Source organism: Chiloscyllium punctatum, chromosome 43 (genome assembly GCF_047496795.1).
Source record: "Chiloscyllium punctatum isolate Juve2018m chromosome 43, sChiPun1.3, whole genome shotgun sequence".
In the NCBI taxonomy this organism is placed as follows: Eukaryota; Metazoa; Chordata; class Chondrichthyes; order Orectolobiformes; family Hemiscylliidae; genus Chiloscyllium; species Chiloscyllium punctatum.
The window spans coordinates 45,630,383-45,644,180 of NC_092781.1; positions in this window are offsets into that span (position 1 = coordinate 45,630,383).

The window sequence follows — 13,798 nt, forward strand, 5'->3', positions numbered from 1 at the left end:
GAGAGCAAGAGACTTGATGAGAGGTAGACACAAGGACAGCTGTACATTGAGTATGATAAATCAGAGAGAATACTTTAGAAATGGTCCTGGCTGAGTGTGAAAGTAAATTGACATTTCTCCTGCATTTCTGGATATTTCTTCAGACCGCAGATACTGAACCAAGCTGGTGGTGAGCTCAAACCAACAACTCTGTGTTTGCTTCTGTTTCCTCCTCGGGAATACAATGGACATTCTCCTTACTACCGCACCCACGTGGTCCCCCGTGTCCCTGTCGACATCTTATGGTGCAATTGCGCCTTATCTGTCACGCTCGGAATAGAATCTGCAGGCAAGTTCCAAACTGAGAGTGCGCAAGTATTGTCCATTGTCCTTTTAAAGGTGGAATCAGGGATTAAAGAATATCGAGGGATCTCCTGACGTTGATGAGTATTTTAAGCCATGATGATCTGAGAATCGGGCTGGCATTGAATGAGAGGGTTGGGACAGTGATTTAATGTAGTCAGCTCGATAAAATAGCAACAGAAACCTAGCTCGGCCTTTTGTAGACAATCACTGTCACAGTGAGTTGAAATGACGCTCAGACAATATATTTTTAAATTCAGACCAACGAGTCAAAGACTCTTGCAGGTACACAGCTGTGGAGAAAAGAGTCATTCAAATCTCTCCGTCCTGTGAAATCATGAGAAAATCGTATTCACAAAAGATTGCTGCAATACTATCCAATGTTGGAAGATGCGATCGAAGTGCATTTCTTTCAACATTGTGAAAAGTGTGAACACATACTTCGTTGATATTGGATATCAATCAATCCCTCTCTGTGTACTTTCCAAATCTCTCCCATTTGTTGGTACTTCAAATGATTTCCTCGACATAACTCTCTGGCAGTGATTTTCACATCCACAGCGCCCCTGATCAGAATGGTGATATGAAGTTGCACGTGGTAAGGCAATGGCCTACTGGAATTATCTATGGATTAAGAAAATGAAATCAAAAGTCTAATATTGACTATAAATATATTGCCAAAACGTCCGAAAAGCCCACTGCTTCCCTAACTTCCTTTCGGGAGGGAAACTGTCCATTCTTACCAGGTGTGGCAGGCATATGATCCTAGAACCACAGCAGTGGAATTGACTGGGCAATTAGTGATAGCCAATAATTGCTTGCCATCTAGCGACGCCCACATCCGACTCCCTCCAGCATTGGCTTCAAATTCACCCGTGGTGGGTGGCCAGCTAAAGCAATGTAATTGAACAATGCACTGGGGTGTTGCGTACAGCTTTGATGCTGGAAGGATGAACTGCGCCAGGTTTGTGAATTCATTCTCTGGTTGCACTGCACGGCTCTCTGTGTTGGACAGGTATCTAATCCAAATTGATAGATCAAAACACTGGAGTAGTTTTCACTGTGTTTCTTGCTGTAGAGATTGCCAGATTGTCACATTAGCCTAATCTGCAACTCTTTTTATGCCGCACAGACATCGCATTCTGAATTTAAGGTGATTGCATTGTGGTACTCAGATTTGAAAAGTATCCCTACAGAGTGGTATCAGGTCATTTGGCCTCACAAGTTCACACTGACCCTCCGAAGAATATCCACGCATACCTGTTCCCCTACTCTGCAACTCTACATTTCTCCTGACGAATGTAATTAACCTATGCATCGCTGGACACTATTGTCAATTTAATTTGGCCAATTGACCCTAACTTTGAAACCCTTGGACAGTGGGAGGAAACAGATTGAATTCACTTGGCTATTCATCCAAAACTGAGATAATGCTCTGGAAACTGGGTTAATGTCCCACCATGGAAAATGTTTGAATTTGAATTCAGTAGCAATAGAGCATAGAACAGGCCCTTCGGCCTACGAAGTTGTGTCGTAGATTTATCCTAATGTGCAATAAAATACCCTTAAATACGCACCCCTCAATTCACTTCTGTTTATGTGCATGTCCATCTGGCGCTTAAATGTCCCGAATGATTCTGCTTCCAACATCAGCGCTGGCAATGCATTCCATGTATTCACAACTCTGCGTGTAAAGAACTCGGGTGAACAGAAGAACGACTCAACAGACAATCAAAGTATTTTTCAATGTTTAATTTCAGTTACATCACACTGTAAATTGTTGCTCTAAATTCTGTGCCTTACAATTATGTCCTCCGTAATCACCTGATGAAGTAGCAGCGCTCCGAAGGCAAGTGTGCTTCCAATTAAACCTGTTGGACTATACCTGGTGGGGTGTGATTTTTTTTAAATTTTGTACACCCCAGTCCAACACCGGCATCTCCAAAACGTAAAGAACCTACCTCTCACGTCTCCTCTATACCTTCCTCCTAATATCGTAAAACGCTGACACTTCATGCCAATCAATCCTGGCGTGGGGAAAAGTCTCTGGCTATTGACTTTGTCCATGCCTCTCTTTACCTTGCATAAATTGATCAGGAAATCCCTCTTTCTCTTCTCTCCAGAGAGAAAAGAACAGCCTTTGCTCAAAATCTCTTTCTATGACCAGCCTTTCAGCCCATGCACCATCCTGGTAAAACGTTTTTGCACCCTTTGCAAAGCCTTTGTATCTTTCCTAGAGCAGGGCAACAAGAACTGTGCATAACATTCCAAATGTGGTCTCACCAGGGATTTGTAGAGCTGTAGCAAAACGTCGCAGCTGTTGAACTCGATTGCCCCTTGAATGAAAGTCAAAAGACCATATACTTTCCTCAGAACCCCATCCACTTGGGTGGCAATTTTGAGAGATCTGTGTACTTGAACACCAAGATCATGCTGTGCCTCCACAATGCGAAGAATCCTGCCTTTAAACCTATATTCAGAATTCAAGTTCGACTTTCCAAAATGCATTACTTCGCATTTATCCAGGTTGGACACGATCTGGCATTTCTCAGCCCAGTTCTGCATCCTGTCAATGTCACTCTACAGACTGCAATAGCCCTCTGTATTACCAATGGCACCTCCAACTATTTTGTCATCAGCAAATTTACTAAATCCTCTCTCAATCTACTCATCCAAGCCGTTTATGAAATCTACAAAGAACACATGCCCAAGAACAGAGCCCTGCGGGACGACACTCAATAGTGAACACCAGGTGGAATACTTTCGATCTATAACCATTCTCTACCTTCTGTCAGCCAACCAGTTCGGAATCAATATAGCCAAATCTCCCTGTATGTCATACCTTCTGATTTTAGGAATGAGTCTACCATGGGGAACCTCATCAAATGCCTTGTTCAAGTCCATATACACTCCATCCACTGCTCGATCTCCATCGATCTGTCTTGTAATCTCTTTGAAGAATTTTATAAGATTTGTTAGGCATGTTCTGCCCCTCACGAAGAGATGCTGACTGTCTTTAATTACGGTATGCTTTTGCAAACAGTCATAAATCTTATCTCTCAGAATTATTTTCAAAACATTGCTGACCACAGACGTAAGACTGACTGGTAATTTTCCTATTTTTTTCTTGAAAAGAGGAACAACGTTCGCCTTCTTCCAAGACTACAGAACGACTCCTGTTGACTGAGAGGAAGCAAAATTTCACCAGCGGTTTACCGACCTCCTTTCTTGCTCCCCGGAGCAACCCAGGATCAATATGGTCTAATATCTAGGGAAGGTGTGGGAATTGGGAATGTGGCAGGGGCGTAGATAAAGAGAGTGCGAGGTGGGTAGAGTATAAGAGAGAAGGGAATGGGGTAGAGACGGAGACTGTGGGAGATGGGTAGAGAACTTTTGGTAGAGGACAAAGACGTAAAGAGAGAGCGTGTTGTGGTCGAGAGAGAGTCGGAAGAGTTAGCGAGTGCGATTGGGATTCGTGAAGATTGAAAAGGAGTGGGAGGGGTATTAAAGAGTGTGATAGAGCGACTGAGAGAGTGGTAGGGAGAGATAGAGAGTAGGGAGTAGAGACAGTGAGAGACAAAATGGAAAGGGTTAGAGAGAGAATGAGAAGAGGGTGAAAAGTGAGAGAGATAGAGAGAGACCAGGGCGGGTGCACAGAGAGTAGCGGCGGCGGTAGAAGAAGAGAGGAAGAGATGGTCAAAGTGGGAGGGGGCGAAACAGAGTGTCACGTAGCGTGTTAGAGAGTGGAGGCATTCATGAGAAAAAGACAGTGGGGGGTAGAGAGTGAGCGAGGAAGACACTGTGGAAGAGGGCAAGGAGAGAGAATGGGAGGGTGTTGGAAAGAGCGTGTGGGAGACGGTTAGAGAGAAATAATTGGAGGGGACACACAGAGAGGGAATGGGACTGGTGATGAGACAGTGAGAGGTGATTACAGAGAGGAACGGAGTCGGTGGGGTTCAGCAAGAGAGAGATTTAAAGAGAATTGTGGAGAGGGAGAGTTGTGTAGGGGAGAGAGAGACGGATGCGTCAGAAAGAGAAAGAGCAGGAGGTGGGTAGAGAGAGTAGGAGGGAGTAAAGACAGAGGAAAGGTCGGAGTGGGGGTAGAGAGAGACAGTGAGGGACAGGGAGCTGGGTAGAGTGAGAGAGGAAGCGGGTAAACAGAGAGATAGGCCAAGAGGTGGCGTCAGAGACTATGTGAGGTGTGTAGAACAAAGAGAGTCAGAGGCGCAGAGAGTAAAAGAGAGCATGGGAAGGAGGTAGAGAGAGAGAAATTGAGTGGGAGGGTGAAGACAGAGAATGGAATTTCTGTCGAGAAAGAGCGCGCGGTAGGGGATAGAGAGAGAGAGGAATGGGGTTGAAAGAGACTGTGCGGGGGAGAAAGAGAGTGGAAGGGGGTCGGGAAAGAAAATGAAGAGGAGAGTTTTGGAGGGACAGAAGGAGTCTAAAAGCCAGGAGAGTGGGAGAGTGATAGAGAGAGAGAGAGAGAGAGAGGAGAGGGTGAGAAATCGAAAGTGAAGAGGTTGGATAATGATAGACAGAGAGAGGCAGACAGTGGGATGAGGGCAGAGAGAAAGAGATGTAGGGTGGTGAGAGAGAGGGGTGACAGTTTGAGAGAAACTGAATGGGAGTGGGCATAGAGAGTATTGGAGGTGGGTTGGGAGTGAAAGAGTGTGAGAGGAAGAGGAGGGGCTGAGTGAGAGATAATGAGAGAGAGGGGAGCGTAGCGAGAGTGAGAGAATGATTGGGGTAGAAAGGGAGGGAGAGAGACAGTCGGATGGAGTATAGAAAGGTTGAGTGGTTTGCGGTAAGAGAAAGACAGTGAGCATGGGAGGGATTTAGAGAGATAAAAGGGGGGTGGGTTGTACCGAGAGAGAGTGGGAGATGCGAATAGAGAGCGTGAGACAAATTAGAGAGAGGGAGTCGGAGGAGTTCAGCGAGAGCGGGCATGTAGAGTGAGATAGATATGGAGGGACCAGACAAAGAAAGACATAATGACACGGGGTAGTGAGAGAGATCGATAGGGATGTAGAGACAGATACTGGGAGGGCGTAAAGATGGGGATAGAGACGGAGGGAGAGGCGGCTAGAGAGAGAGAGGGAGAGAAAGGGAATTGGACATAGTGGGGGTAGGGGTGCAGATAGAGACTGTGGGAGGGGCGTAGTTCCAGAGAGCTCGAGGGGGATAGCTAAAAGAGAGAGTGTGAAGGATACAAAGGGTGCGAAAGAGAGTGAGAGCGTATGGAGCAAAAGGCACAGGGAGAGTGAAAGGGGATAGAGAGAGAGAATGGCATGTGGTCAGACAGAGAGTGGTAGCGGACAGAGAGTGATAGGTTTAGAGAGAGTGTGTGGGAGGACGGAGGGAGAGTGAGAGTGGTTTGAGAGAGAAAGAGAACGGGAGTTTGGTAGAGAGAGATAGAGTGAGGGGGTAGACAGAGATTGAGAGAGAAACTGGCAATTGTTAAAGAGATGTGTGGAAGGAGAGAGTGGTAGAGAGAGAGAGAGTGGATGGGGGTTGGAGAGAGACACGGAGTAGGAGACAGATGGAGACAGAGACTGGGAGGTGAGCAGAACGAGAGAATGGGAGAGGTGGAGATTGTCGGAGTGGGCCAAACAGAGGCAGTGCGATTTGGGAGAGAGAAAGGAACATATTGCAAGGTCATGTGGATGTAAAGATAGAGAAGGAGGGGTTAGAGAGATAAACAGAGAGAGAGATACTGGGTGAGTGTGTAGAGAGGGGGTGTGAAAGGGGGTAGAGAGAGACTGAGGGAGAGATTGAGTGGTGCATAGAGCAAGAGAGGAAGTGGAGGAAATGAGCAAAAGTGGGTTGGGTGCAGATAGAGACTGTGGGAGAGGTGAAGATTGAGAGAACTCGAGGCGGTGGATAAAAGAGAGAGGGCGTGGGAGACGGGTAGAGAGAGAGTTCAGAGAGACAGCAACCTGGGAGAGTGAGAGAAAGCCTGCGAGGCGGGTAAGGAGACAGGGAGATGGGAAGCTGTAAGAGAGATCATGGAAGAAGTTGGAGAGAGAAGGAAAGTCGGGGAAGAGAGAGGATGAGAGAGAGACTGGGAGGGGGTAGAGCGAGAGATTGGGACGAGGTGCAGAGTGAGAGGGAGAGAGAGAGTGCAGAGAGTGGGATGGGGTATGTGAAGCAGAGAGAATTAGAGGGTTCATAGAAAGAGTGGTAGGTGGTAGAGATTAAAAGAATGAGAGAGAGGGAGACCGTGGGAGGGGGTAGACAAAGAGAGACTGGGAGTTAGAGAGTGGCGGTGCAGAGTCATTGAGATAAAAACTAGTGGGGGAGGTGGAAAGTGAGTAAGAGCGACAGTCAGAGACGGTAGAGACAGAGCGAGTGGGATGTGGGTATGAGAAAGAGAGAATGGGAGGGTGTTCAGCAGAGAGACTGAGGGTTAGAAAGACATAGATAGTCGGAGGGGATCTGCGAGAGAGAATGAGAGGGCCACAGAAAGAGGAACAGCTTGAGCGAGACAGATGGAGGCAGCCGAAAGAGAGAGGGGTGTGTAGAGTGCAAGAAAGTGGGAGTGGTATCGAGAGAGTGTGGAAGGGGCAAACAGAGAGATAGAGAGAGTTGGGCAGGGGTGTCGAGAGAGACTAGAAGGTGGGTAGAGAGAGACAGCAGGAGGGGAGTAATGAGAGGGGAGTGGAGATAGAGACTGGGAGGTTTGTCGATGGAGAGAGTGCAAGGCGGGTAGAGTGATAGAGAGTGTAGGAAGGATGTTAGAGAGACATTGGGAGCCGCTGGAGACAAAGGCAGAGGGAGAGAGAACTTTGGTGGAGAGAGAGAATGGGAGGTGTGTGAGCGAGAGTGGAAGTGGTAGGGAGAGGAAGAGGGTCGGGAAAAACGTGTCTGGGATGGGGTTGAGACAGCACGAGAGTGGGAGATGTAGGGAAAGAGTGAGAGTGGAATGAGGTTAGAGATAGAGAGGAATGTGAGTAGAGAGTGTGGGAAGGGAATGATCGGTGGAATGTGATACTGTTAGGGTTAGAGGCGTTAGAGGGAGTACGGTGAGTGTGTGATGGTGAGAGAGGGAATGGGAGATGAGCAAAGAGAATTAGAGGGCGTAGAGAGAGGGGGCAGAGAAAGTAAGAGACTGCATGGGAGAGTTGTGGAGAGAGAGAGAAATTGGGACGAAGTAGGGTGAGAGAGCGGGAGGGAGCGTGGTAGGGTTCGTAGAGAGAGGGAGAGAATGGGAGGGGATTAGAGAGAGACTTGGGGCGATAGGGAGAGTGGGTTGGAGTTGGGTGGAAGGGGGAATATATAGTGAGAAAGAGGGAGTGGAAGGGTTAGAGTGCGAGAGAGAATGGGGAGACAGTTCCATTGGCGAGAGAGAAAGAGGGGAAACGGTAGGAGAGTGAAGGAGTAGGGGTATAGAAAGTGAGAGTGGGAGTTCGATTTAAAGGGAGAGATAGTGGGAAAGGGGTATAGAGAGAGATAGACACTTGGAGGGGGCAGGGAGAGGTACAATGACGCAGCGATAGAAAAAGAGTGGGAAAGGGTAGAGTGGAAGTGGAGGGTGTTGGAGAGATAGAAGTAGAGAGAAAGGGAGATGGGAAAGATTGAGAGATAGAGAAAGAGTAGATACAGAGCGAGAGCGAGACAGGGTATGGATTGATTGGAGTGGAGTAGAGAGAGAGTGGCAGGGTAAAGTGAGTCGCGGGTGAGGAGAGTGAGAGAGAGAATGGGAGGTCGGTAGAGAGAGAGAAAAGAGAGGTGGTGGAGACTGTGAGAGAGATATTGGCAGGTGTCGAGAGAGAGAGTGTGGCCGAAGTTATAGAGTGGAATAGGGTTTGGAACGAGAGAGAGAAAGTACAAGGGGCTAGACAGACAGCGTGACAAATGTAGAGAGATCATGGGAGGGGGTTGTTGAGAAAGTGGGAGGGTGGTAGAGGGAGTGGGAGGGGTTTGGATCGTGAGTTGGAGAGAGTGGGCGGGGGCAGGCAGAGATAGTGGATCGTTTAAGAGAGAGTGAGAGAGAATGGTAAGGCAGTAGATAGACAAAGTGGGAGATGGTGTAGAATGAGAGAGAAAGAGGAGAACAGGGGTATTGAGCGTGAGATTTGGAGAGGTTTTTCAGAGTGTTAGCGGTAGAGAGAAAGAATGCAAGAGTTGGAGAAGGAGAGTGAGAGACTTTCAGAGAGACAGAGGTTTTAGAGAGGGAAGGAGAGTGAGGGGAATAGAGAGTGTGGGATGTTGGGAGAGAGAGTGTGGGAGGTATTGCATCGGCCCATACCTCAAACATAGTGTGGGAATAAACATTTATTAATATTTTTGGTAGTGTTAAATAGATTTTTGGAGGCAATGCCACGACACAACATCACAGCAAATCAGGATGCCGAAGATTGGCTTTATTTATTTATGAGATATGGACTATGAATCGAGAGCCAGTCGGATCAAGGTTCAAACATCACAACCAAATTATACAAGACGCAAATGGATAAGTTGGGTATAAAGCAACTCAAACCGAATGCCTACCATACAGAATTTCAGCAAGCGCTCGAGACATGTTATAAAACAGTGAGGACCATGTTGACGGCTTAAGGTCAGGATGATACAGACAATTGGGATAAAGGGGTTCCGTTCGTATCTTTTGCTCTTGGAGATGCACCGAACGAATCGGCCAAATTCAGTCTATTTGAATTAATTTTTGGACATGAAGTAAGAGCACAATTAAAATTCATGAAAGAACATTTAAGAAGTCAGAATTTGGAAGACGTAGCAAATTTTAATTGGCGATTATATAGAGGTGATGAGTTGGCTAGCAATTGGGTATAAGTTGTTGTTGTTACTGATAATAACGGGTAAGTTTTTAAAAGCAAGGCTCGCGGACCTTATGTTTTCCAGAGGAAATTGAATGAGGTGATCTACTTAATAAGGACTGCAGACAAGAAAAAAAATCTCACAGAATGTGACAGGTGAATTCGTTCAAAAGGTATTTTGAAAGTGAAACAACGCAAAAGGAGAACGTGTTAATGTATACATTACAGAAGGACGAATTCAGTTCAGTGGATTCTGAATTGGACATTCCTCAAGTCAACTTAGACAGCGAGGAAGTTGTCAAAAATTGGGATTAATGATTGATTTACATTCCACAAGAAAATCGAAATGTCCTGAAAGAGTTATTACTTTCACATAAAGAGAAATGCGGAAATATACTTGAAAGTATTAACCGAAATGTGCATGATACAGCGATAGGAAATGGCGTTCCGATTAAGTAACATCCTTCTCGAAAAAGCCCTCTAAAATTGGCACAGTTTCAAAGTGAGATAGAGCGCATGCTCCAAGATGGCATAATCGAAGTGAGGTAAAATGACTCAAGATCACCTTTATTCATGGTGCCAAAACCAGATGGTACCCAATGGTTATGTGTGAACTATCGCGATGTCAACGCCGTTACAAAGATTGATGCACGTCCAATTCCAGGGTTGGAGGACTGTGTCGAAAACGTGGGACAAACAATTTACATTTCAAAGTCGAATTTGCTCAGAGACGCCTGGCAATTACCTCAGCGAAGGGAATTTTGGCTTTAATTGCGCCAAATGTACTACATCAGTTCAAAGTCCAGCCGTTTGTTATGAAATAAACGCTTCAGCCACATTTCAAACACTGACTCATACGGTCATTGCCAGGTTACCCATCTGTGTTTTTTATATTGATGACTTAGTGGTTTTTAGTCGCTTGAAGAAGAAACATTTACAGCATTTACCGAATTTGTTTGATTGACTTCAGAAGGCAGGCTTGGTGGTAAACTTAGCTAAAAGTTTATTTGACAAAACCCAAATCACTTTCTTGGAAAATGTTTTTAGACATGGACAAATGGCCCCAAGGGATGCAAAAACGAAAGTCATTGAGAATTTCCCAAAACGTCGCCGAATAAAGCAGTACTGTGTTTCCTGGGAATTACTGGATTTTGCTGAACCGTAACAGTGTGGCTGCTCCACATAATATGTTGTTAAGAAAGGACAATAAGTCCTTTCTGTGGACAGTGAACTGTCGAAAGTCATTTGACAGCCCAAAAACTATATTAGTCACTGCCCCGGTCTTAGCCACGCCGAAATACATGAAGCCTTTCCAGGTGGGTATGAATACCACGATGTAAGTTTCAGTGCCAAGCTCCTACGAGACGATGACGAGGGAATAGAAAGACCGATCAGGTACTTTTCCAGGAAGTTGAATGTTATTAAAAAGACATCAAATAGCGGAGAACGAGAATTGAAAATTGGTGTTGGCATTGCAACATTTCACTGTTTGCATTACCAGCAATGCATCTGAGACATTCGTAAAGTTTGATCATAACCCATTGATATTTGTGAAAAAAAAATCCAGACTAGCTGGATGAGCTCGATATTGCAACCATTCAATTTGACAGTTGTGCATGTGGCAGGTATTGAAAACGTGATTGCAGATGAGTTGTCGAGGCTCGAATCGAGAAGGAGGCGTATAGTGGCGAGTGTGCCACGATCTGAATTTGCGTTTCATTATGCATGCTTGCACGTTCATAGTTAGTATAGTCTATACTAACCCGCTGTCTGAAGAGTTTTAAAATTGAAGCCATCTTTTGATATTGAAGGTTGATCTTTTCAGGAGGTGGTGTGACAGAGCTGGACCTTTTTAAAAATAAAAACTATTCCTTTTATCATCGATACTGTGTCATTGTTTACTTTCAGAGCGGTCGTTTATAGCTTCTGGCTCCGAGTTGATTCGTTTGGTCCAGAGATGAAAGAGTATTGTGAAGCCTTTTTATTTGTATGTAACCAGAGACTTCAGATCGAAGTGGTCAAGTGTTCAAAGTGATCTGTGTAATGAGAGGGGTGTGGTCAGCTCTCGAGCTGAGCAGTTCAGTCCAGAAATAGTCAGGAGTTCAGCTGTGTGGAAACAGACTCTCTCTCTCTTTCTCTCACTCCTTTTGCACTTTCGAATTCAAACTGTAAACATTTTCTTCCCATTTTTGTGTTATTTAGAGAGTTTGCTTCTTGGGACAATTGTGTCTACTCAGAACAGCATAGTTAATTCTCATTTGGACAGATTGAGTTCTGTGGGGGTTCTTTATTCTGTTCACTGAGTTTCGTTGTGGTAATTGTATGAATAATTTTTTGTCTGTTTTAAAACCTGATAATCAAGCTTGCTAACGTACTCTGGGTAATTTTCAATGTACGCTTACCAAAACCACTTGCAAAAGTATGGACTGGGCTGCCTGCTTAAGAATGTTTTGGGTGGACTGGCTTAGTCCATAACACCCGCATCTCCTGAAGCAGATGTGTGAGGCGACCAACTTTACTATTCCCTCCGTTTATCATTTCATGAGTACAATGTAGCGCATACCAGTACAAATAACCATTCAATCCACTTGTATTTTTAACAAATCGAGAGCCTCTTCTGGCGAGTTATCGTCCGGAGGAGCAGGGTCGGACAGATAGCTGATCATGACAAATATATCGGATATGGAAGTACAGGAGTGTGCAAAGTTAAATTAATAAAGTTCTATTTTGGCTCAAGCGAAAACCAATGCACGGTCCATTTCATGAATAAGTGGACAACAATATATACCTAGGATGAAACCAAAGATAATCATTGCGTACCACACGCAACATCCGCACAGTGAGCATATCCAGCAGATTGAAATCCATCCATATGAGTGGCAAGATGGTGGGGCAGGTATTTTCACTGCGTCTTGACCGATTCTATTGAAACCATCTGTGTCATACACCATGTCTTTAGCGAAGTCGTCTCTGTAGGTGCATCATTATGGGTCATTGACAGAACAAGGGTCTCTATCTTCAGCAAAGAGGAAATCTGGAATTAATCGAATCTGTAGCATCATTTAACAAGAATGGGAGAGGCAACTTGCCTTAATTTTCTGCATGTGCTGCCAATTACTTTTCTTAATATGAGAATCAGGATCCCGAAAACAAGACGGGATTCTCGGTGGCTGACCTACTATTTGGAAAACCACTGAGGACTCCCTGCTCTGCACCATTGATGGCCCAATATTCTGTTCCTGTGCATGTCATGGCAGAAGTATTGTACAGGTACCTGATAAAGCTAACCAAAGCATTTCAGTCTTGTCGTCAACAGGTCAAAGAAGCCTATCCGGTACCATACAAGAAAGTGCTCCACCGTTTAAAGACCTCTACCCTGTTGAGTACATATTATTGAAATACTATAATCTGGAAAGGTTGGGACCTCGCTGGAAATGTCCTTATCAAATTCTTCTGACAACAGAAACTGCAGTTAAATTAAAAGAACGTTCAACAAGGGGCTGCAAAGAATATTAAAGCTTTTATTACTGCCACAATCCTAGTGTTAGTACGAGTGCAATCATCTGACGAAAACCCAATCCAAATACATGCGCCCAAATACATACAGAAGTAATCTGCCCATCTGTAATATCCTCGAGTGGCAAAACCTCCAATGTGACCGTATGAATGGAATTTGTGTCAATGCTAATTAATGAAATGGCCAAGTTACAAAGGTGGTACGTACATTTGTTGCTCTGAACAACGTCACGGGAATTAGTTTTGTCAATATAAACGATACTTTGGAGGATGACACACGTTGAAACAATGAGACCGTTAGATGCTCATCAGTGACTCTTTCCCGTACGTAGACGACTGTATCATCACCTACCAACATCGCGATCACTGAAGGCATCACTACCACAAGGCATCAAGACAACCCGATGACCACGAAACAGCAGAAAATCAAAACATCCACTCTGCTAACCACTACCGAGTTTGTTACCCTTATTGCGATTCTCAACACTACCCTTGATACTGTGAGAACATTAAAGTGTCCCACTCGCTTGAACCACTTGCAGAAACAAATTCGACAATTTAGTTGTAAAATGCCAATGTAATCAAAGCTACAATGGCAGTGGAATTGATGAGTCCGGATGCTCCGATGGTGATCAATGTATTAAATGCCCCACTGCTGCAACTGAAAAGAAGATTTTTTAACTCCATAAAACTTGCACCAATTCTCTTAGAAGTATGAATGTAGCTGCCCAGCTGAAAGTCATTTAAGCTATTCACTTTGCAAATCCTAGCATCACTTTCGACATTATTGTAACGCTCAGAACACATCTATGCCAGTTTTTCACGAGATGGCAAGATTCCATGACTTCATCCACTGCATCAAAAAAACTGTCATTTTGAAATGTGTGTCTGTTCACCTCCCAAAATGAACACATAGTACGGAAATCAAAGAACCCCAAGTCATCTGTTGCTCTGAGACTGTAAACCTACTCCTACCTGACCTACCGATACAGGCAGAAATAACGTTTTACAGTTTCTGCAATCAGTAGCTAATGTAGTGAGCAAGACAAGCTGGAAAGGTGAAGAAAGACTAAACTCCTATGAACCCATACTCCCACGTCTTTTGCCCATGGTTTCTTTATTCAAGCTAAACTCTCCGATGCATATTTGGTTTGCTCACACTTCCA